This window comes from Octopus sinensis, linkage group LG2 (assembly GCF_006345805.1).
Source record: "Octopus sinensis linkage group LG2, ASM634580v1, whole genome shotgun sequence".
In the NCBI taxonomy this organism is placed as follows: domain Eukaryota; kingdom Metazoa; phylum Mollusca; class Cephalopoda; order Octopoda; family Octopodidae; genus Octopus; species Octopus sinensis.
In genome coordinates, this window is record NC_042998.1 from 72353882 (window position 1) to 72381401 (window position 27520).

Below are 27520 nucleotides of genomic sequence, written 5' to 3' on the forward strand. Positions count from 1 at the left end.
TCGAAAAGTTCTCTTCACACTATTATACCTAAGACGATCAACATTCAGTCTTTTAGGCAGGGTCATCCCTGCAGCTCCGATTTTATGTTTTGTGACTAATTTCACTTTTGCGCGTACTAGGCGGTGGTCAGTCCAACACTCAGCTCTACGAAGTACACGAACACACTGCACATCCTGTCTGTCACGCACCCTAACTAGGATGCAATCCAGAATATGCCATTCTTTAGATGCAGGTTGCATCCATGTAGTCTTAAGCTTATTCTTTTGTTGAAACATATTTGTAACACACAGACTCACCTCATCACACATCTGCAGCAAAAGCATGCCATTACTATTACATTTCCCCACCCCATGCTTTCCAATTACAGTCCATATGTTAAAATCCCTAAGTCACCCAGTATGATGACTTTGTCTGCCCGAGGGATATTTCTTATAATGCCCTTCAAAGCATGGTAGAAAGAAAGTTTTTTGTCGTTAGTATAGCACATAGTTGGAGCATACACACTAACCAAGCTCATATAATTTCCTTTAGCCAAAGGAATTCTCATGGACATAATACGCTCGTTAATTCCGATTGGGAATTCTTCCAACTTGTCCACTAGAGTAGTCTTAACAGCAAATGCCACTCCAGCTTCTTCTCTAAGCTCTTCATCTCTCCCTTTCCAAAAGAATGTATATTTTCCACAAGATTCTGTAAGATGACCATCTCCAGGTAATCTCGTATCAGATAAAGCAACGATGTCAAGATCATAGCGTTGAAGCTCCTTTGCAACAAGCGCAGTCCTTCTTTCAGGACATTCAGAGGACTTGTGGTCTAGCAGTGTCCGTACATTCCAACAGCCAATATTCATTATTTTCTTTGGTTCTATCACAATAGCATGATGACGGCCGGGTTCAGACTGTGATGCTCTGGAGCCCCTGCCGGGCCAGAATCTTTCAGCCGGTGTGGTTCCAGAGTCCCTACTGCCATTTATTTTTATACTGTTTTGGTACATCATTGATTTTTGCTTTTTAAGGCTACAGCAACCCATTCAGTTGAGACTTACAGCACTATCAACAATCAGGAATTAGTTAATCACTTTAATCAATCCAATGTAGTTATCGTGAAATATCTGTGCAAAAAGTTTTTTTTTAAAGTGAGGAAAGGCTGTGCGCTGAGTTAATCCCACTCACTAAGCAACAGCAGCCATAATCCGAAAAAAGAACAAGTCAACATCATCGGTAACCACTGAGCCGCAGGTTTTATGTCGGAGTTATCCCAGTTACCTGAGTTACCTTCTCCTAGAAGGATGCCCTAACAGAGGCTAAGAGTCCTTCACACCAATGGTTTAACCGCGCGATCGGGTATTCAATCCGATTATTTCTATGTCCCCGCGCATGATACAGCCTTAATCCTTTAGAAGAAAAAAACATTTATTGGAAGCCGTTGACTCTCAAGAGTTCCTCCGCCCTTTGACGGGTTTTGTTTTTCATCTCGTAGGGTGTCCAATAAACACCCTCATCACCAAGCAAGCTTTGTGGGGTCACCGGTTTAGTCACCGACGACCCGACCATGCAACAGGTTGTTCTGGGTTACATGTTACCTGTAGCACTCGAAAGTGACCTGACATACAAAAAAATACAGTTATATGTACAATCAAAAGATGTAAGGATACAATGGCTGGTGAGGAAGAAAGTAGGATTTAAATTCGCTTCGTGTATATATTTCTGTGCGGTGCGTGCTGATATATAAAACTGTGTGTACGGGTTTTCTAGAAAAAAATGTGTGTATGATTTTTCTAGAATTCGTGATGTACTTACACATATATTTACGAAGTAGAATGGCTTGTTTTCGATCGTGGTTGCTGCACATAGTAACACAGATTTACATCAAGGAGGCACAGTTATTTTCTTTTTGTAGAATCATTAAAGGTACTGTTCCAATGTCCAAGGAATGTACATATATATATATATATATAATTATATATACTAGCAGAATTGCCCGGCGATGATTGGGGCTGAATTGCTTGAAAGTACTGTTTTTGCTTGCACTGAATTATGATGATTATTCAGGCTAATATTGATATAAGTTTACGGCGAATGAATGTATTTGTAAGTGTATAGAAAGCCGTGTAAAGGTGTTCCTACCCCCTCGTAGAATGGTGTAAGAATTGAATGCGAGGTTGCATTGAAAACATCCATGTTATTGTTCTCATAATTGTAAGAATTTGATAGTCATGGAAGGCGGTGTAAAACATTCGCAGGTGAATAGGGTCTCTTCGATTTCGTGCTGTTACAAAACTTCATGCAGTGTTAAAAGAGAATGGATGCCCTATGTAGGCAAGAGGGGAATGAAGCATGGGTAAGTAAATATGGGTAATTTATAAAATATAGAACATGCATGTATATATATGTATGTATGATTGTATATATGTACAAAATCCACTGAGAAGGCTTTTGTTGGTCTGAAGCTACAGCAGAAGACACATGCCGAGTCACCACACAGTGGGACTGAACCCAGGACCATGTGTTTGGAACGTAGTTTGTTACCACACAGCTACACCTGTCCCTATGTATGTGTGTGTGCGTATGTGTGTATGGGTAGATATATTATGGATGTATATATGTGTATATATATATGTGTGTACATATTGCATGTACATCTATATATATACATCTACACATAAAATACAAAATACAAAGTTATATCTTGATATCGCTAGTGATAACAATACTCAAAATATATAACAGACTGGAATTGTAGGCCCATTTCGATCAATTGAATCTTATTCTCCCTCTTGTATGGAAGTGTACGGCTGCAGCGAAATTCATTTTTGGACTTCCTTCTATCGAAGGCATTTTAACAAAAATGCTTCCGTAAAGACGGTGAAAATATTGTCAATTTCCCCAAACAGGGACACAATTCAATTTTTAAACAATAACCGAAGCCCCTTCTCCGAAAGGGGGAGGGTTACGGTTTACAATTATTTAACAAATGCAACACAACGACGTTTTCCTGACGGGGAACCAACAAACGTGATTACAATAGTCAAACAGTAATAATAATAACAACAAACCTTTTTAAATTATCCCCATTTATGTGAAACCACTTATTCAAGTTCAAGTCATTGATGCAATTTTATACAAATTGCTAATACACATACACATAATAAGGGTGAAAAATTGAATATTAATTTGATTAATATGAATTGAAAACCAGTGATATAGCATATAAACCATAGTGGATCTTCCTCTAGCAAAAAGGATGACCAGTATTAATGGCTCATCTCTGTTATATAAATACTTTCACTTTAATTGTTGCACACTTGCAAAGAGAAATTAGGAGAAAGTGTGGTGGAAATGGAAGGAGTGAAGCACTTGAAATGAGAGAGGGAAATCGTAAAATATTGAGTTTTCTCGAATTTTTGCTTAATTGGGGGTGAAATTGAAAAAACTTTACATGGCATGACCCAATGGAATCTACTTCGAAACTCATAGGTAAATTCCAATTGAAGAAATTCTATATTGTAAAAATGTATTAAAAAGAAACATGGGAACAGGCAGAGAAAATCTGCCTTTTATCGTAAGATATATATATTATATATATATATATATATATATATATAATATATATATATATATATATATACAGATACCTATATAGTCTTTCCAAAGAGATGGGTTATTTCCAGGCAGTGGAAGATTTTGAACTTCTTTTCAAGTTAAAATGATACCATGTGCTGTATACGTGTGTGTATATATATTCTGTTTTCCCCTTTGTATCTCAGATGGTTTTTCTTTAAATATGTCTTGTTACGTTTTCATCCAAAAGTTATTCAGATAATAATTTGATTTGATTTATTCTTTTGTTCCGATCAAAAATCGCAGTTAATTTTGAAAATTCATAAAATCAATTATTTTCAAAATTTATAATTACTACATTCGCAAAAGATTATTCCTGCTTAATATATTTCACTTTATATTTCCTCAAGTCAATACTCAGTCATTCGGGAAGACATTCAAGGCTTTTTTGAGTTTTATTTATAATAGCCTTCGCAGCTTTTCAGAAATTTCTTGGCGATTTTCTAGGAGCTTAAAAAAGCACATGTTGATCGGAGCCGACCGGATATATATATATATTATATATATTATATATATATAATATATATATATATTCTGCATCTTTCTTTCTTTCTCTCCCATTCCCTTTTTCGTCTTTTTTTCCCTCACTTACTTGTCTCTTCCTCTCTCCTCTCATTCTTCATTCTCTCTCTCCCTTTCACCATTCTTCATGCTCCTCGCACCATTCCCCTTCTTCTCTCTCTTCCTCTTGCTCCTCCTCCCCCATTCCCGTCGTCCATCTGCGACGATACTTCCGTCGTAACTGCTATCCTGTCTTTTCTCGCCCGCCTTGTAAGGCTACTGGTCGACATATTTTCTCTCTCTCGTCGTCCACGATAATCCAGCGTTTGCAATACTTTTTTCGTCTGGCGTTAACAGCCTTCTTATCTTGTTCTCCTTGTCCTGTCTCTCACTGTTATATATTTATTTTCCCACTGTTTATATATATATTTTTTACTGTTTATATGTTTGTACTGTCGTTACCGTCTTGCTTTTTTTTACCCCTCTGCGAAAAGATCTCAGAATTTTAATTGATTTGCTTTTCGCGGGAAGGAAGTTTTCTTCGAAGTAACGTCTCGCTTTTATCCTTCGAAACGTTAGTAGATGAAACCTTAGCGACTGAAGAAGGGGATTTTTTGTTGTGATTATTGTCCTGTATCTCTCTCTTTTTTTGCTTGTCTTGTTCCTTGGTTTGTGTCTATGTTTTCGTCTCTCTATGTTTTCGACGTCTTTTTGGTGTCCTGTACACATATATGCGTGTATATGTACATGTAGAGGTAGGTACGTACATATATGTTTATATATATGCATATGTTTCTATTTTATTAACTTATATATATATATATATGTATACATATATATATAGGCGCAGGAGTGGCTGTGTGGTAAGTAGCTTGCTAACCAACATCATTGTTCCGGGTTCAGTCCCACTGCGTGGCACCTTGGGCAAGTGTCTTCTGCTATAGCCCCGGGCCGACTAATGCCTTGTGAGGGGATTTGGTAGACGGAAACTGAAAGAAGCCTGTCGTATATATATATATATATATATATATATATATATATAATATATGTATGTATGTGTGTGTTTGTGTGTTGGCAACCGATGCTGGTGAGTTTACGTCCCCGTCACTTAGCGGTTCGGCAAAAAGAGACCGATAGAATAAGTACTGGGCTTAGAAAGAATAAGTCCCGGGTCGATTTGTTCGACTAAAGGCGGTGCTCCAGCATGGCCGCAGTCAAATGACTGAAAGAAGTAAAAGAGTAAAAGAGAGTAAGAGTATATACACACACATACATATATATGTATATATGTATGTATGTATGTATGTATGTATGTATGTATATATACACTCCGAATCTAAAGTAGAAGACACTTGTTTACGGTACCACAGAGTGGAAGTGGAACAGAACCATGTAATAACCTAACCTCTTATCATACAGCCATATGTATATGTACACACATAGCTAGATTAGCCTTCATGCTGGCAAGAAGGGACTAACATCCCTGTGTGATTAATCCAACTAATGCAGTATTGCTTGATGAAATGAGTCAAAGATGATAATTAATCGGATGCCCACGAATACAGCGGACTATGCTGTACTCATCCCAAAGATACGGATTCTCTATATTAAAGTCATGTAATTTGTGGGCACACGCGTAGCTATGTATTAAATATTGATAAGTTCCGTCCTAGTATTATTGTTATTATTATACATACATACATACATACATACTATATAATATATATATATATATATATATATATATATATATATATATATATATATATATATATATATATGTGTAGGCTAACGGTTTGGATGTGTAGCTGATACCCTCCGTGAACATGTCAATGTTTAAGGCGGACATTTTGAGAATTTACAGGACATTGTACAATAATTTAAATAAAATAAAATATACATCTATACCACTGTAAGCCTACTTTTGCACAATTATCTCTCTCTCTCTCTCTCTCCTCTCTCTCTCTCTCTCTCTCGATATATGTAAGTGTATTTTTATCTTGTATTATATTGTGCAGTTTTATTGTTACATCCTGTTTGTGTTCTTACCCGTTTTACCCCGCTGCTTGGAATTTTAATTTAATTCTCTCGCAGGAAGGCCTGGTTGACGATGTGTCCTGTCTTGCCTTCGAAACACGCTGGGTTAACTACCGACAGCTGATGACGGTGAATTTTTCGTTGTGTAGCATGTCCTGTACTTGTTTTCTTGTAAAATTTTTGTTTTTCCCGTTTCTACGTCTTGTTGTGGTGTCCTGTACTAACGTATATTTATTTATATATGCATGTATATATACATGTAGGTGTAGGTACGTACATATATGTTTGTATGTATGCATATATTTTTATTTATTACATTATTGTCTGACAGCGCCTCGCGTCAGGTTCATTTAGAATCGTCGGTTCGTTCAACTTCTTGTCTCCATTTAATTTTTATATAAATATTTAAGACGCGAAATTCTCTCCCTTTGCTTTACCCTCTCCACTCTTTCTCCCTCTCACTTTTCCTCTTTTCTCTCTCTTAGCCGCGTGTCCCCCCCTCCTTCCTTCTTTCTCACTGCCAGCCTAAAAATTTCTTTCTTTTGCACGCTGCCTCTGCTACTGAAAAGTCATGCTTTCCACACGCTGCCACACAACATCTTTCGTCTAGCCAAAAAATGGCCTTTTCGTTTGTTTGTTTTATCTCAATTGTTCTCTTGTTTGTTTGATTTCCCGTATTGTATTCTCTTATTATTTCTCGTCTTTTGTACATGTATTTTTATCTTGTATTTTATTGTGCAGTTTTATTGTTACATCCTGTTTGTGCTCTTACCCGTTTTACCCCGCTGCTTGGAATTTTATCTTAATTCTCTCGCAGGAAGGCCTAGTTGACGATGTGTCCTGTCTTGCCTTCGAAACACGCCTGAGTTAACTAGCGACAGCTGATGACGGTGGATCTTTCCTTGTGTAGCGAGTCCTGTACTTGTTTTCTTGTTGTAATTTTTTTGTTTTCCCGTTTCTACGTCTTGTTGTGGTGTCCTGTACTTACGTATATTTTTTATATATGCATGTATATATATACATGTAGATGTAGGTACGTACATATATGTTTGTATGTATGCATATATTTTTATTTATTACATTATTGTCTGACAGCGCCTCGCGTCAGGTTCGTTTCGAATTGTCGGTTCGTTCCACTTTTTGTCTCCATTTAATTTTGATGTATATATATATATATATATATATATGGAGGCGCAATGTCCCAGTGGTTAGGGCAGCAGACTCGTGGTTTCGATTCCCAGACCGGGCATTGTGAGTGCTTATTGAGCGAAAACTCCTAAAGCTCCACGAGGCGCCGGCAGTGGGTGGTGACGATCCCTGGTGTACCCTTTCGCCGCAACTTTCACTCCTTCTTCTGTTGGCCTGCTCGCTTAGCCAGTGGAGTGACGTCATTTGAAGGCTAAAACTGTGACCAGCGATCTGTTGCAACATCTGATAGCCTTGTCGGTATATATTATACACACACAGACACACACACACACACACATATATATATATATATATATATTTTGACTATTTATTAAAATTTTATGTATTGATTAAGTCTTTCCTTGTTTGTTTTGCAAAATAGTGGTTTTGTCTCTAATAATATTTTATATATATATATATATACACATACACGCACACACACACACGCGCGCATACACGCACACAAACACATATTCAGGCGCAGGTGTAGTTTTGTGGTAAGAATCTTACTTCCCAGTCACATGTTGCCAGGTTCAGTCCCACTGTATAGCATATTCAGCAAATGTCTTCTTCTATAGCCTCCAGTCGCCATGTTTTTGTCGCTGCTTGTTCAAACTCCGCTTGACAACCGGTGCTCTTGTTTTGACCTCCCCATAGCGTAGCAGGTCGACAAAAGGGCCGACTAAAGAAGTATTATGCTTTAAAAAATAACAAGTCCAAGGGTCGATTTCTTCCACTAAATAAAAAAAAACTTCAAGGAGTTGCTCAAGCATAACTGCAGTCGACTGACGGAAACAGGTCTAACAATTCAAGAAGAAGGAGAAGAAGGAGAAGGAGAAAAAGGAAAGGAGAAGTAGCAGATGGAAAAGGAAGAAGAGAAGGAAGAAACAATCGACGAGAGGTAATCAGTGTATCAGGACGAAATATAGGGTAAATTCTCCGAATGTTCAGTCAGTACGTATTCACCAGTATAAAAATTTCATTGAAAGGGTGAAAAATTATTTACCACGTGCAACATGAATAAACAGAGAAAGAGTAAGGCAGGCGTGATTGAAAACGATGACAACAACGATTGCCACAATAATTGATGGTGAGATGAAAGTGAATAGAAGAAAATTAAAATAATTATAAATATGAAGATAATACATATTCATCGGCAAAATTTCCACTTCTTTATTTTTCTATGTTTCTAAAATTTAACTAGTAAGTGTAGCAGTAAAAGAGAATGTCTCTCCCCAGACACAACAGAATATGCTTCAACACACGAGCTCTCATAAAGAATCTTGCAAACGAAACCCAAATACGAAATGATAATACAGTTCTATATTTAAGAGACGAGGAATTATGTACATAATTTACATTATTTACAAATGACGTATATTTGTCCTCATCTTGTTTGTTGTTATTACAACATTTCGACTGATATACCCTCCAGCCTTCATCAGGTTTCTTGGGGAAATTTCGAAATTTCGAAATTATTAATATTATTATTATTAATATTATTAATATTTTATTATTATTATTTTATTATTATTATTATTATTATTATTATTATTTTATTATTATTATTGTGTTATTATTATTATTATTATTATTATTATTATTATTATTATTATTATTATTATTATTATCATTTATTCATTATTATTATATGTTATATTATTATTATTATTATTTTATTATATATTATTATTATAGCGTGCTTCCACTTTACTATCTGTGTGTATTGGCATATCCCAGAGTATGGATGCTTTCTCGTTTTCTGTGACCTTTTCTGGTGTGTGCCTATACCATCTTTTTTCTGTTGTTATTCCATAATGTCGGCATAGTTTCCAATGTATGTAGGTTCCAACTCTGTCGTGTATGTGAATATATTCCTTCTTAGCCAGGACTGGGCTGCTAGAGATAATATGATTTATTGTTTCTTGTCCATCTCCATATATTCTGCAGTTACTTGTAATATTTCTTTTCATTACATGTGTTTGGTAATTTCTGGTAGGGGGGCTTTGGTCTTGTGCTGCAATTAAAAATCCCTCTGTTTCTGCTTTGAGTCCTGAGCTTCTCAACCTTTGTTGGGATTTTTCTTTGTCTATTTCTTTTGCGTTTAGTTTAGTCCAGTATTTACCATGAAGGGGCTTTTCTTGCCATCGTTTTATCATGGTTCGTTGCTGTTCTATTTTTAGTTTGGATTTCATTTGTTTAATAGCTTTTGTTGTTTCTTCTTCTTCTTCTCTTCTTCTTCTTCTTCTTCTTCTTCTTCTTCTTCTTCTTCTTCTTCTTCTTCTTCTTCTTCTTCTTCTCTTCTTCTTCTTCTTCTTCTTCTTCATGTTTATAGGTGGTATGATTTCTTGTTTGTATTTGTCAGCTTCCTTAAATACTGAGAACAGTTTTTTGTTTTGCTCGTGTTTTGCCGCTATCTGGATCAGTTTTCCTTCCTTCTGAAGTAGATATTTTTGCAGTCCTATGGTGGTTATTTTGTAGTAGTTTTCCAGCTGTATAAGGCCTCTACCACCTTCTATACGTTGTATATATAGTCTTTCTATGTCAGATTTTGGGTGATGCATCCTAGATCCTGTCATTATTTTTCTTGTTTTCCTATCTATTTTGGTCAGTTCATTTCGTGCCCAGTTAAGGATATTGTAGCTGTAACTTATAACTGGGACAGCTAAAGTGTTGATACCTATTATCTTGTTTTTAGCATTGAGCTCTCTTTTTAGTATTGATCTAACTCGTCTATAATATTCTTTTTTTTATTTTCTCTTTCATTTGTGTGTGTTGTGTCTTATCTAGTTCATGGATTCTAAGTATTTGTAAGTTCGGCTTTGGTCTAATCTTTTATTTCATTGGGTTTGTCTAGTGTGATGTTGTTACTCTTAACTAGTTTTCCTCTTTTCATGGTTATTTGGCGCATTTTTCTAATCCAAATTGCATATCTATTACTTTGGTAAATCCATGAACTGTCTTTAATAGTGTTTCCAGCTGTTTGTCATTTGCAGCGTATAGTTGTAGGTCTTCCATATATAAAATGTGGCTGATCGTTTTGCCGTAACATTTATATCCGCATCCAGTTCTAATTAGTAGAAAAGGAGTGGAGAGAGCGTGTCTCCCTGTAGAAAAGGAGTGGAGAGAGCGTGTCTCCCTGGAATATTCCTCTTCTAATGGGGATGTCTTTGGTTTTCATGAGTCCCTCTTTGTTTGGAGGTGTAGGACTGTTTGCCATTATTCATAGAGTGCTCTATGAATCTTATGATTGTGGTGTGCTACTTTGTTAATGGCTAGTGTTTCGAGGATCCATGTGTGGGGGATGCTATCAAACGCTTTTTTGTAGTCAATCCAGGCCATATGAGGCCTTTCTTCTTTCTGTGGCTGTCTTCAGTTATGGCTTATTAATCATTAGTTGATCTTTACAGCCATATGAGCCTTTGCGGCATCCTTTCTGCTCTTCTGGAACAGTTTGTTTTCGTCCAGGTGCTTGTTCAGCCTTTGCGATATCTTATTTTCCGAGCACCTTCAGGAGCATTCGAGCGATAAGAAGCAGTGCTGTTTTCTGCAAGTGCTCCACTCTTATTGCAGCCGCTATTTGTTCCACTATTGCTATTCTTCTTCTTTATCATCTTATCTAATATCTTATTAATTATTATTATTATTATTATTATTATTATTATTATTATTATTATTATTTTTATTATTATTATCATTATTATTATTATTTTTATCATTATTATTATTATCAATATTATTATCATTATTATTATTTTTATTATTATTATTATTATTATTATTATTATTATTATTATTATTATTATTATTATTATTGCCCCTGCACAGCTTTTAACGCTGGAGATGTAATACAGTTTCAACTTTTCACTAACAGTGGACTAAGTTAACACCTCTTATTTTCCGAGTACCTTCAGGAGCATTCGAGCGATAAGAAGCAGTGCTGTTTTCTGCAAGTGCTCCACTCTTATTGCAGCCGCTATTTGTTCCACTATTGCTATGCTTCTTCTTTATCATCATCATCATCTTCTTCTTTTCTCTTCTCCTTCTTCTTCTTCTTCTTCTTCTTCTTCTTCTTCTTCTTCTTCTTCTTCTTCTTCTTCTTATTTTCTCTTCTCCTTCTTCTTCTTCTTCTTCTTCTTCTTCTTCTTCTTCTTCTTCTTCTTCTACTTCTCTCTCTTCTTCTTCCTCTTCTCTTCTTCTTTTCCTCCTCTTCTACTTCTCTTCTTCTTATTATTCAGCAGTTTTATTTTTATAACGTGCTTTCACTGCAATATCGAGCGCAGCTCTGTGTGCCATGGGTATGTGCTGTGATTTGTTTCATGCTCTGAAGGGTTACTGTATTGAAAGTGTTCTGCAAAATATGTGTGCAGTGTCTAGTAGTGCAATTTTCTGTATGTTATATGTGTTTGTAAGTCCTGGTGCTTTTGTTATGTATTTGTCTGAATATTTTTTATCATGCCTAATGCACCTACTATGATAATAATTGTTTCTGTTTTCAGATTCCACATTCTAGTTACCTCTATTTCCAGGTCTTTATATTTTGAAAGTTTCTCCATTTCTTTTAGAGATACGTTGTCATCTGCTGGTATTGATACATCAATTAGAAAGCATTTTTTCCTTCATGATCTCTGACAACTATATCTGGTCTGTTGGCCTTAATTTCTCTATCTGTGTGTATTGGCATATCCCATAGTATGGATGCTTTCTCGTTTTCTGTGACCTTTTCTGGTGTGTGCCTATACCATCTTTTTTCGGTTGTTATTCCTTAATGTTGGCATAGCTTCCAGTGTATGTAGCTCCCAACTCTGTCGTGTCTGTGAATACATTCCTTCTTAGCCAGGACTGGGCAGCCAGAGATAAAATGATTTATTGTTTCTTGTCCATCTCTACAGTCTGCAGTTACTTTTTATATTTCTCTTCATTAGATGTTTTTGGTAACTTCTGGTGGTGAGGCTTTGGTCTTGTGCTGCTTTGAGTCCTGAGCTTCTCAACTATTGCTGCGATTTTTTTTTGTCTATTTCTTTTGCATTTAGTTTAGTCCAGTACTATTATTATTATTACTACTACTACTACTACTACTACTACTACTACTACTACTACTACTATTATTATTATTATCATCATCATCATCATTATTCAGGTCACTGCCTGGAATTGAACTAGGAATCTTGGGGTTAGTAGCCGGCGCTCTTCTGAGAAAGATGCTGACATACTGTCCATTATGTTTAGTTATCATTTTTGCGTTTTGGCTCGTTTAAATTAATATGATTCACCGTTGCATAATATTTATCTCAGTAACGCGTTTGCAGGGTTACAGTTGTCTATAAATAGTTAGGTACAAGCTGGTGTGATGGTTGTCGAGAGTCAAAGCGTGTTAGTTACATCTCTCGCATTCATGAACAGCGATATTTTGTAATCAGTTCTCTTTGGTCAAAGATGTGCAAATAATACGGTTGATGTTAATTATTTTTGGAAGTTGCTCAGAATTCCAGAATGTTCGATTTCAGTTTTCAGCGACTGTGAAACAGCACACTTTAATATACATAGATATATCACCGTGAGCAGGAGTATCAATTCAAACTCAGAATCCAATGCATTAAATATTAATTGAAATTACTGGAGCACGTCATTCTGCAAAGTATATCCTTAGCAGGAACTACAATTGGTATGTAATAAGAATTCCTGAATGCTATCCATATGATAACTTACGTTTTTTAGCAAATCTAGATTATACAGAAGCTTACAAAAGATATATAAATCCTTAAATGCTGCTTGCATTTCCATCCCAATGCTAGCGAATGTCAGTAATTTTTTTTTTTTAATTTAAAATTCTAATATTAAAAATATTGCTGCTATTCAACGAATTACTTAGGAAATAAAACGTGTATGACAGCTGGAGAGATGTAATATCTTCCCTATAGTACACAGCTATTGTGTACCTCTATCTTCGTAACAATACACATAAACGTTAGGAGAAAACACGAGTGGATACAAAAATACATGAATTGTAAGACTTTGGTTTTGAATCTCTACCATACAGATAACCTTAGATAGGTATGATATATCACGACTTGTGGTGTTAAATTCCCTAACTGACAGGAGTGAGTCACTGTAACTAAATACTTCCAGCTTTTAATTGTCAATGAATACAAATGCGGTCAAGTTTTTATAAAGTATGCTCCGGAGTGATGTAATTGATTTTGATAATGACTATAAGGACGTCGATTTCAAGAGAATGCAATGAACAATGTAATGTGACGTGTGCCTGTACCCCAATGGAAAGTTTCAGCTATGAGTATCATAGTAAATTTTGAAAAAAAATCGTAGACTCAACTGGATGGTCACCCAGCTCTTCATAACAAGTCTAATCTCGCTGTCTTAAAGAAAATGTGCCTATCCTGAAAAATAAAGTTTCACTTGAATTAAATATTAAACGCATGTGGGGTAATTTAAGAGTGATCACATTCACTCATCAGTGACTTCATTTACGAATGAACTAGAACCAAATATCGTTAATATGATCCCAAGAATGAAATGATGTAGTTACCAGTTTCCATATAATCTATTGATAACGAAAAGGGAATAATCTGCTATGAAATTACTACATGTTGTTTCTTAAGGTTGCTAAAATATTACTAATGATTTCATTTGGATTTACCTTTGTTCACGAATATTCGTGCGTCAACTACCAAATATTTCCATTCTGAGCATCCACAAAAATTACATTATAGAATCAGGAATATAAAATAAGCTTAATATCATCGTTCACTCTGAATTCATATTTGTATGATTTGTATTTCGGAGATCACAATAGGGCATTCTTTTCAACTTAATTCCACATACACTAACAGTCTGAGAATGGCTGTAAGCGTAATCCTAGTTTGATCAATATCTAAGCAAATGATATCTGAAAGAAATGTGGAATAGAATTTGAGGGCTGTTACTCCCAAACCAATAAGATATAGCTAACAAGGGTTTATATCGTTATTATTTCTTAAATAACTGTTTAGTAATAGGATATCGATTTTCCCCAACTGTAATAGGTAGCAACCGTAACAAAGGAGAAATAAGGATCAACGTGTTCACTAAATATTACTTAATTCTATTCTACATTTGTTGTATGTTTGGCATGTATTTATAAAAAAACAATAGCGTTCTCATGCCGTAATTATAACATAACTGATTTTTATATAGCTGTAGGTAAACAACTACGATATATCACAAATTGTTTACATCGATATTATAATGGAGAAAGCTGCTTATTAATTGGGTATGTAACAGCTACTAAAAGAAAGCAATTATTAAGGCTTTTTAATATTTGTTTAAATATTTGTTGCATTTACTGCGGAGTAGATGTTAATATTTTATGAACAATATTAATTCGTTGCACGGGAAACAGTGTTCGATACCTTGAAGTTAGTTTAAATTACGGATATATTACAACTACGACGAATATTTACTAAGCAATTGAGATCTTTTATAAATTGAAGTTTTCAATAAAAATTACTGTCTGAGCTTCCTTTTATTCCAGGTACAACATAGTTTTTTCGGGCTTCTATTGACATAACTACAGATTTGTACCCTACTCACCGCCCAAATTTGTTTCCCTTATAATTTCCAGAAATATAGATACTTTTTAACGAAATTTTAAAGAAATACCGCTTAGATACTGTGGTTTCAGGGAATATAGGGATTTATATAAAATAATTTTTCTGAAGGGTGGGGAAAGGAGTTTAGGAAAATTAACCCATTCCATTTTCTCCCTCATAACCTTCGGACGAATGGGTATCTTTTCGTGAAATTTTATACAAATACCTTTCAAATGGCATAGATTACGACTGTAAAGAAATTAGTAGAGAAACGTTTTTCCGACGGGGTCGGGAGAGGAGTTTCGTATCAAGTAGACCAAATAATTTGGAACTACTTTCAAATTCATTTTGACGGGGATTTTCCCCTTTTTATTTCACCACACCCTTCGAAATGATGTGGGGAAGGCATCTTTGTAAGAGGAAAAAGTTTTTAAAATGTTCATCACCCCCATTCCTCACTATCCCACTCCAGACTGATTTTGGCCTATTTTTGCATAACTTAAAATCCATGAGAGGAGACTTTTCGATAAAAAAAACAAAATTGTAAATTTTTTCAGAGCTTTTGCTGTTATTTTTAGCACAACCCAAACCACCCTCCCTTTTCACTCTCGTATGTATTAATGTTTTTACAATATTCTTCACCCATTAAACACATTTTATTGAATGATGATGCCCAATTAACACATGAGACCCATGGGTGAAATATAAATATGCAACAGCAAGACAATTATTATCTAAAATTTTACCCCTCTCCTTCAATCAAGCAAAGCAGTGTGTGTGTAAGAAGAAAAATTTCTAACAGAAGACATTGCTATTGAAACGAATTATCGCTTACACAACTCTTCTTTTCAATCACTCTGGATAAATGCCATCAATTGCCATCTCAGGCTCTCCAATATTTTAAATTATAAACAAAAAGAATCGGGGTCGGAGAGAAGGGCTGCAAAAACGCATGATGTTTCAAATTTATTCTTTGTAACATATAAATGTATTTATGGGGAGAAAAACGTTGAAAATCATCAATACATGCGCGAGTGATAGAAAAACGACGAAGGTTGTTTTGGGATATGCTAGAAACAACGGCCAAATATCCCTTAAATCACTCACTGTTCCGTCTCAAAATATTAACTTTTTTTTACCGAAAAGGTTGCTCCTATGGATTTGAATTGCAAAAAGAAAGTCCAAAATAGGTCCGGAGCGTGATGATGATAGTGCGAGGGGATGAGGTTGTTTTAAATTCACAAAACGTTCATCATATAAAGATGTCCCCAACCATCATTTCGAAGGCTGTGATTGAATGAAAATGGGGAAAACCCCGTCAACACAGAGTAGCACCAGCTTATTTGGTCTTTCGGATCCAAAGCTCGTCAGAAAAAGAAATACCCCATAACTTTCTTTATAATCATAATATATGCCCCTTGAAAGGTATTTGCATAAGCTTTCATTGAAAGATAGCAATTTTCTTTAACGTTATGTGGGAAAATTTCGGATCGTGTGAATTTTCAGAAGCTCCTCTTCTTGCCCACTCAGAAAAATTCTTCGCTATAAATACCTATATATTTTGATTCCACGGCGTCCAGGCAGTATTTTTATGAACTTTTGTTCAAAAGTTTCCGTTTTCCTGGAAATTATGAGGCATCAAATCGGTGGGATACACATCTGTATTTGTGCCCTTTTTATTTCTACGATTTTTTTCCCCCTCATGTCTATTTCATTCATTGTTTGCAATGTTTTCTCTCTCACTCCCCACTCTCTTTCTCTCTCCATCACACACACACACACTCACACAATGCAAAGCTTACAGATGGGCTACTGAATTGAAACATCTATGTTGCTTTGAGTGGAAGGTAAAACTGCTTCACCCTCCGTAGGTTTACTACCTTGATGTTTATTTAAAAATGAGAGATTATGACTGTGATGAAATAATGAAAGCAATATTTACTAAGCAAGTGATCACTGTTATGCACAGAAATAATTAAACTTAAAATATAATAAGAATTATTAGAATTGGCAATCAAATGTGAAAGTATTATCAAGTGGCTAGCAGATGATCGCCCGGAGAGCGGTCTTTCAGTTAGTTATATCTAATAGATAGGCCACTGAAACACCTTGAAGTTCTCCGTTGACAGACTATGAGTTTCACTAAAATGTGTCATAGTAAATAATGAAATAATTCATAAATTAAGAATACAACATGGGTGAGTGAAATTTATTTGACCGTAATTCAGATCAGTCTTCGTTCAATTCCCAAATCGATATTAACAAGAGTGGCAATGCAACTTAATCGTGGAATTGTCAGTTTTTGCATTTCTTTATTCTATTCAATGATGTTATAAACATTCATCACATTCCAATCTCCCTAATTTCATTTATTTGTACCCGACAGTTCAGTGACTGAGATCTAATCATGTTAGAAACACTATTATACTGACAATACATCCAACTTACATAATTCATCAAAGTCATTGTTTTATTTAGAATCCTAAATTTTATCAACGACGTTCGACTAATATTTTGTCTTTTTATTAGCCAGGGGATACACTAAACTCTACGTGTAATTAATTCCTATTCATGTGAGGTATATATCATTATAAAATGTTTTCATTTACTGTCTTCTCAACTTATATAGAAAGATAATTTTCTTTTTTTCTATATGACAATAATTCTGAAATGTTTTTATCTGACAGTTCCAATTATATACATATTTAAAACAATGAGAAAAAATAATGGTAATTTTGGATATAACTAACCTACAACCTGAATTTAAGATGAATGAATGCAAATGTTATTTTCATACAATTCTATCGAGGCAGTAACATATCATTAATAAACAAAGGAAATGAAAATAACTAGTAATTGTTTTTGAATTCATTCCAACAAAAAGAAATGTCAAGATTTGAACTCCAGCAAGATAAACGTCCCAAAGTAATTCAGAAATTGAATCAAAATATTAGTATAGGTGATAAAAATGATAAAACTCAATGCTAAAGTATTTTGTAAATACAGTAATAAATTATCTAGAAAATTCTACATATTTGTATTGACTATCTCTTTTCAGTTGCAATAATTTAACATATTCGCTTGTCTATCTGCAATTTGGTGTGTCTAATGAATATGTCTGCCACAAGTACTGGTTGTAGATCAATTATTTGTGGTTGCCAGAAATTCAGTCTACATGTTTGTTTGATCCTTTTGACATTTCCTCATCTTCGTCTCCTGCATTTCTCCTAAAACTGCTCCTACATCCCCCTCTATTTCGACTTCATTATCATGAGCATTGGAGCCGATGTCATCGACTAGCTCCAGCACACAAAATTCAGGTGGTGTGCTCATAATAGAAAGGTCCGATCTTGTGTCATTAGCAGAAAGGATATTATTATTATTATTATTATTATTATTATTATTATTATTATTATTATTATTATTATTATTATTATTATTATTATTTTTATTTTTATTAATATTACTATTATCATTATTATTATTATTATTCTATGTTTGACTTTTGCTTTATATTTGTACAAGTTGGCTCCAAGTCTCACCCAGAGACCTCAAGAGACAACAGGGTTGGAAGTTCATGTTGTTGTTATGCCTAGTGTGCCATATATTTGGGGGGTGGGGATGTTGTACTAATGAATGTCTAAAAAAAAAAAAAAAGTTTTTTTTTTTTTTTTTAAACCGAAAATTATGTTTGTTTTAAACCTTGAGAGTACATAGAGAGTATTTTGCGTAGGATATGAGCAGTTCCCATGAGCACTATCTTTTGAACTTCTGCCATTTTTGGGTTTCCTGGTATCTGAGTTAGGTAGCTATCAGCCCCTTTTGCTATCATTCCCAGGGCACCTATGACAACAGGTATTGTTTTAGTCTTCAGCTTCCACATTTTGCTGATTTCTATTTCAAGATCTTTATATTTGCTCAGTTTTTGGTAGGTCTTGACAGATACGTTTATATCGATTGGGACAGTCATATCAATGAGGAGGCATGTTCTTTGTTTGAAGTTTTTCAATATGATGTCTGGCCTATTTGCATCTATCTTCCTGTCAGTTTGAATGGTGAAGTTCCAGAGGAGTGAGATGTGGTCATTTTCAAGCACTGGGGGTGGTTTGTGTTCCCCCAGTTTTTTTCATGGGGCAAATCCAGGTTTTTACAGATTACCCAGTGAATATATTGTGCAGCTCTATCGTGCCTGTTGAGATACTCTGTAGGCGCTAGAAGACTGCACTTGGAGACCACATGGTCAATGGTTTCATTTTGTTGCTTGCATACACGACACGTTGGACTGCTTCTGATCTTTAATATGTTGGCCTGGTAGTTTCTTGTTGGTAGGCATTGATCTTGAGCTGCTATGATAAACCCCTCTGTTTCAGATTTTAAGCCAGAGGCCATTAGCCATTGATGGGTCAGGGCTTTGTCGATATCTGCATTATTCGCTCTCTTTGGGTATTTGTCATAGAGAGGTTTTTCTTGCCATTTATTATTCAGAATATCTAAGGCCGCAGTTTTGGCACGGGTTTTCATGCGCCTAGCTTTTTCTGTGCTTGTTTCTTGTATATCTATCTTTAATTCCGAAATTGGTTGTATTCGGAATTCACTTAGATATTCCTTTGCCTGTTTTGTGACTGAGTATGATGCTTTCTTGTTTTCATGTTTTGAGACAAGAAGTTTTAGCATCCAGTCCTCAGAGTTTTCAGGTAGGTGCCTAGGCCAATTGTAGCAATCTTCATTGTTATTGCCAGTTGCAAAAGACCACGGCCTCCCTCTTTTCTTGGCAGATAGAGTCGTTCTGTATCTGCCTTAGGGTGGTGCATTCTATGCATTGTCAACAGTTTCCTTACTTTTCTGTCGAGCTGACATATTTCAGTAATTGACCAGTTAACAATATTGAAACTGTAAGTCACGACTGGTATAGCTAATGCATTGATTGCTTCGATCCTGTTTCTTGCATTCAGCTCTGTCTTGAGTATTGCTCTCACTCTTCGATAGCATTCTCTCCTGATCCTTTCCTTCATCTCTGAATGCCTTATTCCGTTCCCTTCAATTATCCCTAGGTACTTGTAGCTCTCCGCTGGGTCTAGTTCTTTTATGACATTCTGTTGGTCAAGGTTAACGTTAGATGTTTCTGTTATTTTTCCTTTGATAAAGGTAGCCTTTGCACATTTATCGAGGCCGAATTGCATTCTGATGTCTTCACTGAATTGTTTGACTATCGCTAGTAAGCCCTTGAGTTGTTGATCATTTTTTGCAAAAAGCTTTAAATCATCCATGTAAACGAGATGATTTATATTTTTATCAAACATTTTATACCCGTACTGCGCATCATTGAGCAGCTTTGAGAGAGGTATTAAGGATAAACAAAAGAGGAGTGGTGACAGTGAGTCACCCTGGAAAATGCCACACGAAATTTTTACATCACCAGCATTTAGGGATTCACTGTCACTGTTCAGAGTTAGTGTGGTTCTCCATGATCTCATACTTACAGTCAAGAAGTTTCGCAGAGTTGGTGCTATCTTATACATTTCAAGGCATTTCCTAATCCAGCTATGTGGTAGGCTATCAAAAGCCTTTTTATAGTCTATCCAGGCTATTGATAAGTTTTTGTGTCGTTTGTGACAATCTTCTAAGATCATCTTATTGATGAGTAGTTGGTCTTTACAGCCGTAGGATCCACGTTTACATCCTTTCTGTTCATTACGGAATATGCTGCTGTCTGTTAAAAAACTATAGGTATATTCCGTCAGGACAGATGTTAGTGTTTTGTACATAGTTGTTAAGCAGGTTATGGGTCTATAGTTTTTTGGTTCATTTGTTTCTTCACTTTTTGGAAGCAGGAATGTTAACCCATTAACTAGCCAAGGAGGCATCCTACTAGGGTGTTGCAAAACATCATTGTACAGTTCTGTTAGCAGTTCATGGCTCTCTGGGAAGGCATTCAGCCAGAAGTTAGGAATTTTATCCTTTCCTGGAGACTTCCATTTGCTTGACCTCCTGAGAGCAGATCTTATATTCTACCTTGACACCCTCCCACTTTTGCTCTTCTAAGGGGTCCAGTTCTGTAGATATTCTGTCAATCCAGGGGGCCTTTTCGTTGTGTGTTTTTTCTTCTGCCCAGATTTTATTCCAAAATCTCTGCACTTCTTCTTTTGATGGTACAGACCCTGCAGTAAACGCTGTTTTTCCTATCTTCCTGTAAAAATTCATGGTGTTATTTTTGAACATGTTGTTGTCCTTGAAAAATCTAACACGCTTTTCATACCTCGCTATGCGGGCAGCTTTGCAGATACCTTGTGTTTGATAGTTTCTATGGTGGCATCAATATCAAGTATAGTTTTCATATTGTATTTTTTCAGTAATTTTTGGTTTTTGTAGGTTTGGTAATCTTGTGAGCCTTAAGGTTTTTCAAATATTCAATGTCAGATCTAAATATTTTAATTTGTTGTTGCAGACGCTCTTGCCAAGAAGGCTTTTTGTGGGACTGTTGCCGTTTCCTAATCTTTACACCACATAGGATCGTTGAGATTTTCGCGGATGCATAGTATAGGTGGTTGAGGTTTGTGATATCAACATCATTAACTGAAATTATATCCTTAAGTGCAAGCCGGATTTTACCAATTATTTTCATGTTTTGGTTAGAGTTGCGGATTTTAGGAAGTGTATCACGCTCATCCATGCTGGTTTCTTTAATTTTCAGCCATTCAATCATGATTTGATTTTTTAGATGTAGTTCTGTTGGGTCAATATTTGTGTGACTTTCTTTATCTATTTGATGCTCATCTGTCTTAGTGTTTATGATTGGTTCAGGGCGTATTTCACTTTGCCTATCACTTATACTAACTCTTTCAATCCTCTCTTCGTTTTTATCCGCCCTGGGCTGGTCTATAATCATTTCCTCTGTATTATCTTCTCTAGCTGCAACTTCGTTCATTTTATCCGATATTGCTTGTCTAACCTGATCAATCTCTACTTCAGTCAGTAATTTCTTTTTTATAATGTTTCTTCTAACATTGGCAAGCTTGTTACTGTCTATGTAGGGTCTTACTTCAGGGTGTTTCTGTCTCCAGTTTAAGTATGCTTGTACAGTGCTAGACTTATCTGTGGGGGAAATATATGGCATGGTAGAAGGCCTCAAGAACTTCTTTATTATCTTCCCTAGACCATTTTCCTTCTTTTTCTTTTGATGATTTGGTGATGAGCATGGATGGCCATCTGTTGGAATATTCCGGTTGTGGGCTTCGTCCAGCTCCTGTGTGTTGGGAAGATTTGATCCAGTAACTGATTTTTCAATCAGGATTTGGTTCAATTTTCGGGTACGTGGTCTTTTGTAATCCGCGCAATGACCAATGCGGTTATTGTTTGATTTGTTGACCTTGAAGCATGACGAGCATCCATTCTTATATTAGGAGATGGATCTGTCAGTCTAGGGTTCACTACATGTAAGCATTGCTCATAGCGCCGCTTCTTAAGACTAGCAGATCTATATTCGTCTGTATTTTTTTTGTTGATAGTTTTATCTCCGGACATTTTTTTTTTTTTTCCTTTCCTCCTCTTCCTTTCTTCAAGGCTTACTGTGTCTGTATTAGTTCGAAATAATGAGAATAAAATACGGAGAAGGAAACGAAAAGAAAGGGAAAAAGACGGGATCTGTCAGTTATTATTGTTATTACTATCATCTTCACCACCATCACCATCATCAGCATTATTATTATTATTATTATTATTATTATCATTATTATTATTATTATTATTATTATCATTCAGTAGTTTTTCTTTTTTTTAGCGTGCTTTCACTTCACTACCGAGCACAGTTCTGTGTGCCTTGGGTATGTCCTGTGATTTGTTGTGATGCTCTGATGGTTATTGTATGGAGAGTGTTCTGCGTAGTATGTGTGCAGTGCCTAGTAGTGCAATTTTCTGTATGTTATATGTGTTTGTAAGTCCTGGTGCTTTTGTTATGTATTTGTCTGAATATTTTTTATCATGCCTAATGGTGCATTAGGCATGATAAAAAATATTCAGACAAATATGATACTATGATAGGAATTATTTCCCTGTTTTTAGATTCCACATTCTGGTTACTTCCATTTCCAGGTCTTTGTATTTTGAAAGTTTCTCCATTTTTTTAGGGACACGTTGTCATCTACTGGTATTGATACATCAATTAGAAAGCATTTTTTTCCTTCATGATCTCTGACAACTATATCTGGTCTGTTGGCCTTAATTTCTCTATCTGTGTGTATCGGCATATCCCAGAGTATGGTTGCTTTCTCGTTTTCTGTGACCTTTTCTTGTATGTGCCTATACCATCTTTTTTCTGTTGTTATTCCATAATGTTGGCATAGCTTCCAGTGTATGTAGGTTCCAACTCTGCCATGTCTGTAAATATATTCCTTCTTAGCCAGGACTGGACAGCCAGAGATAATATGATTTATTGTTTCTTGTCCATCTCCACATATTCTGCAGTTACTTTTTTATATTTCTTTTCATTACATGTTTTTGGTAATTTCTGGTGCGGAGGCTTTGGTCTTGTGCTGCAATTAAGAATCCCTCTGTCTCTGCTTTGAGTCCTGAGCTTCTCAACCATTGCTGGGATTTTTCTTTGTCTATTTCTTTTGCATTTAGTTTAGTCCAGTATATACCATGAAGGGGCTTTTCTTGCCATCGTTTTATCATGGTTCATTGCTGTTCTAGTTTTAGTTTGGATTTCATTTGTTTTATAGCTTTTGTTGTTGTTTCTTCTTCTTCTTCTTCTTCTTCTTCTTCTTCTCTTCTTCTTCTTCTTCTTCTTCTTCTTCTTCTTCTTCTTCTTCTTCTTCTTCTTCATATTTTTTAGGTGGTATGATTACTCGTTTGTATTTGTCTGCTTCCTTAAATACTGAGAAGAGATTTTTGTTTTGATCGTGTTTTGCCGCCATTTGTATCAGTTTTCCTTCCTTCTGAAGTATATATTTTTGCAGTCCTATGGTGGTTATTTTATAGTAGTTTTCCAGCTGTATAAGGCCTCTACCACCTTCTATACGTTGTATATATAGTCTTTCTATGTCAGATTTTGGGTGATGCATCCTAGATCCTGTCATTATTTTTCTTGTTTCCCTATCTATTTTGGTCAGTTCATTTAGTGTCCAGTTAAGGATATTGTAGCTGTAACTTATAACTAGGCCAGCTATATTGTTAATACCTATTATCTTTTCTTTTAGCATTGAGCTCTGTTTTTAGTATTGATCTAACTCGTCTATAATATTCTTTTTTTTATTTTCTCTTTCATTTGTGTGTTGTGTCTTATATAGTTCATGGATTCCTAAGTATTTGTAAGTTTGGCTTTGGTCTAATTCTTTTATTTCATTGCTTTTATCTAGTGTGATGTTGCTACTCTTAACTAGTTTTCCTCTTTTCAGGGTTACTTTGACGCATTTCTCTAATCCAAATTTTATATCTATTTATATCTATTTCTTTGCCAATTATTCATAGAGTGTCCTATGTATTTTATAATTGTTGGTGCTACTTTGTTAATGGCTAGTCTTTCGTGGATCCATGTGTGGGGGATACTATCAAACGCCTTTTTGTAGTCGATCCTGGCATACTGAGGCCTTTCTTCTTTCTGTGGCTGTCTTCAGTTACGGCTTTATTGATCATTATTTGATCTTTAGAGCCATATGAGCCTTTGCGGCATCCTTTCTGCTCTTCTGGAAACAGGTTGTTTTTTGTCCAGGTGCTTGTTCAATCTTTGTGATATTACTGCAGTAAATGTCTTGTACATTGTAGGGAGACAGGTTATTGGTCTGTAGTTTTCTGGTTTTGCTGTCTCATTTGATTTGGGAATTAAGATGGTTTCCCCCTTCGTGAGCCATTCAGGCATTGTCTCTGGCTCTGCTAGTATGTTGTTAAAGTTTTCAGCAAGCTTTTTGTGCATTCCTGTTAGATATTTCAACCAGTAGTTTGGGATCTTGTGATGCCCAGGTGCCTTCCAGTTGCTTAGTCTTTGCAGTGCCTGGGTGACCTCTTCAGTTGTTATGGGGGTCGAAATTTGCTCAAATACTGAGCTTGTTATTTTAATACTCCTTTTTTTTGGTTGTTCGTTTGCCGACCATATTTCTTTCCAGAATTCTTCCATTTCTTCTGCCGTTGGTGCTGCAGTGATTTCTATTTTATTTTTGCCAAGTTCTTGGTAGAACTTTTTGGGGTTGGAGTTGAACTTTTTGTTTTGTTCAAAGAAGCGCTGGCGTTTCTCATACCGGCGGATCCTTTGTGCTTTGGCAAGGATATCTTGCTTTAGCTTTTCTTTTATCTCAGGTAAATCTTTTTCTGTGATGTTGTATTTGCGGAATATTTTTGTTTTCTTTCTGTTGCTCAGTAGCGTTGATTGTCTACCGATTTCTCTAAGAATCGACAGATCTTTTCTCATTTTTTGTATTGTGTTTTGGATGTTATTTATACACAGGTTTTGTTTGGGTGGTTGTACTCCTGTTTGGATGGGTTTGAGTGAGTATCCAGCTTCTTTTTTGGCTGCAGTGGCTGCTGCGTATACTACGTCATTTAGCTCAGTGATATCGCTTTTTGTTTCAGTGGCTATAAGTTTCGTGACGGCTAGGTTTATGCTGTTTATGATTGGTCTTGTTGTTTTGTCTATTTTGATTTTTGGGAGGTATGGTCGGTGGTCAATTTTGAGCTCTGTGGTTTTTAGTTCTTTGATTATTTTACTTTTTATATTATCATAATCATTAGGCTCGCCTTCGTTGTTTCCAGGTTTTAGATTTGTGTCGCATTCGTTCTCATTTGTATGTTTGTTTGTCGTGTTTTGGCTTACTGTTTGTCGTGTATTATTATGCATCCTTACGGTCTGGGTTTGTTGTTTTTGTTTACATTGTGTTTGTTGGGAATGTTACGTTTGTCTTCGTGTTTTACTGTTTCAGTGTTTATATTATTGGGCATTGTTGTGTGGCTTCTGTTTACATTTTTCTGATTTACTTTTTCTTTTAGATGTTCTATTTCTATTTCTGATATTTTTTGCGTTGAGAATGTATCTTTGTACGTTAGTTAGTTTATTAGGGTTCATTGTTGTATCCAAGTCTATATTTATGTTATTTTCCTTCCATATTTTTTATGTATGTGTTGTTGTGTTTTCATTTTTTGGGTAGAGCACTGCTGTGAAGTAAGCGTGTAGGATAGAAATGTATTTCTCACGTGTCCATTTATGTCGTTTGGGTTTTATTTGCGGGACAAGAGGAACAACGTCCGGTCCATTATTTTGACGGTCGTCATTTTCGTAGGGTACCGGTCCGTTCATTTCTGTTGTCACATTGTTTTGCACGTGTAGTTTTTCGTGCATTTTATGTTGTAAGTTTAATGTACGTACTTTCCGATTGTTATTCTTGGGTTGAATAATATCGGTGTTATTTAAGTTCTTCGTAGTTTTTTGTACATGGTGTTTGCGGTCGGAGATGATCTGGTGTTGATGGATCGTAATGTATCACACATGTTTACATGTGTTGTGTTAGAGGTGGAGATGATATCCAATTAAAATACATCATTTCGTTTCGAGAATAGTAATAAATTTCAATGAGTATTACTTACTCGGATATAGTCCAATCCTTTGTTAGTAAATTTTTGCCTCCATAAGATGTCTTTGTTTTCGATGTTTGTGAATAGATTTCGGAGCTCTATTTTATCGTTCTTACATCTTAAACGTCCCCGGTGTTCTCTTATTATTATTATTATTCTATGTTTGACTTTTGCTTTATATTTGTACAAGTTGGCTCCAAGTCTCACCCAGAGACCTGAAGAGACAACAGGGTTGGAAGTTCATGTTGTTGTGATGCCTAGTGTGCCATATATTTGGGGGGTGGGGTGTTGTACTAATGAATGTCTAAAAAAAAAGGTTTTTTTTTTTTAAACCGAAAATTATGTTTGTTTTAAACCTTGAGATTACATAGAAAGTATTTTGCGTAGGATATGAGCAGTTCCCATGAGCACTATCTTTTGAATTTCTGCCATTTTTGGGTTTCCTGGTATCTGAGTTAGGTAGCTATCAGCCCCTTTTGCTATCATTCCCAGGGCACCTATGACAACAGGTATTGTTTTAGTCTTCAGCTTCCACATTTTGCTGATTTCTATTTCAAGATCTTTATATTTGCTCAGTTTTTTGGTAGGTCTTGGCAGATACGTTTATATCGATTGGGACAGTCATATCAATGAGGAGGCATGTTCTTTGTTTGAAGTCTTTCAATATGATGTCTGGCATATTTGCATCTATCTTTCTGTCAGTTTGAATGGTGAAGTTCCAGAGGAGTGAGATGTGGTCATTTTCAAGCACTGGGGGTGGTTTGTGTTCCCACCAGTTTTTTTTCATGGGGCAAATCCAGGTTTTTACAGATTACCCAGTGAATATATTGTGCAGTTCTATCGTGCCTGTTGAGATACTCTGTAGGCGCTAGAAGACTGCACTTGGAGACCACATGGTCAATGGTTTCATTTTGTTGCTTGCATACACGACACGTTGGACTGTTTCTGATCTTTTGTTATTATTATTATATTATTATTATTATTATTATTATTATTATTATTATTATTATTATTATTATTATTATTGT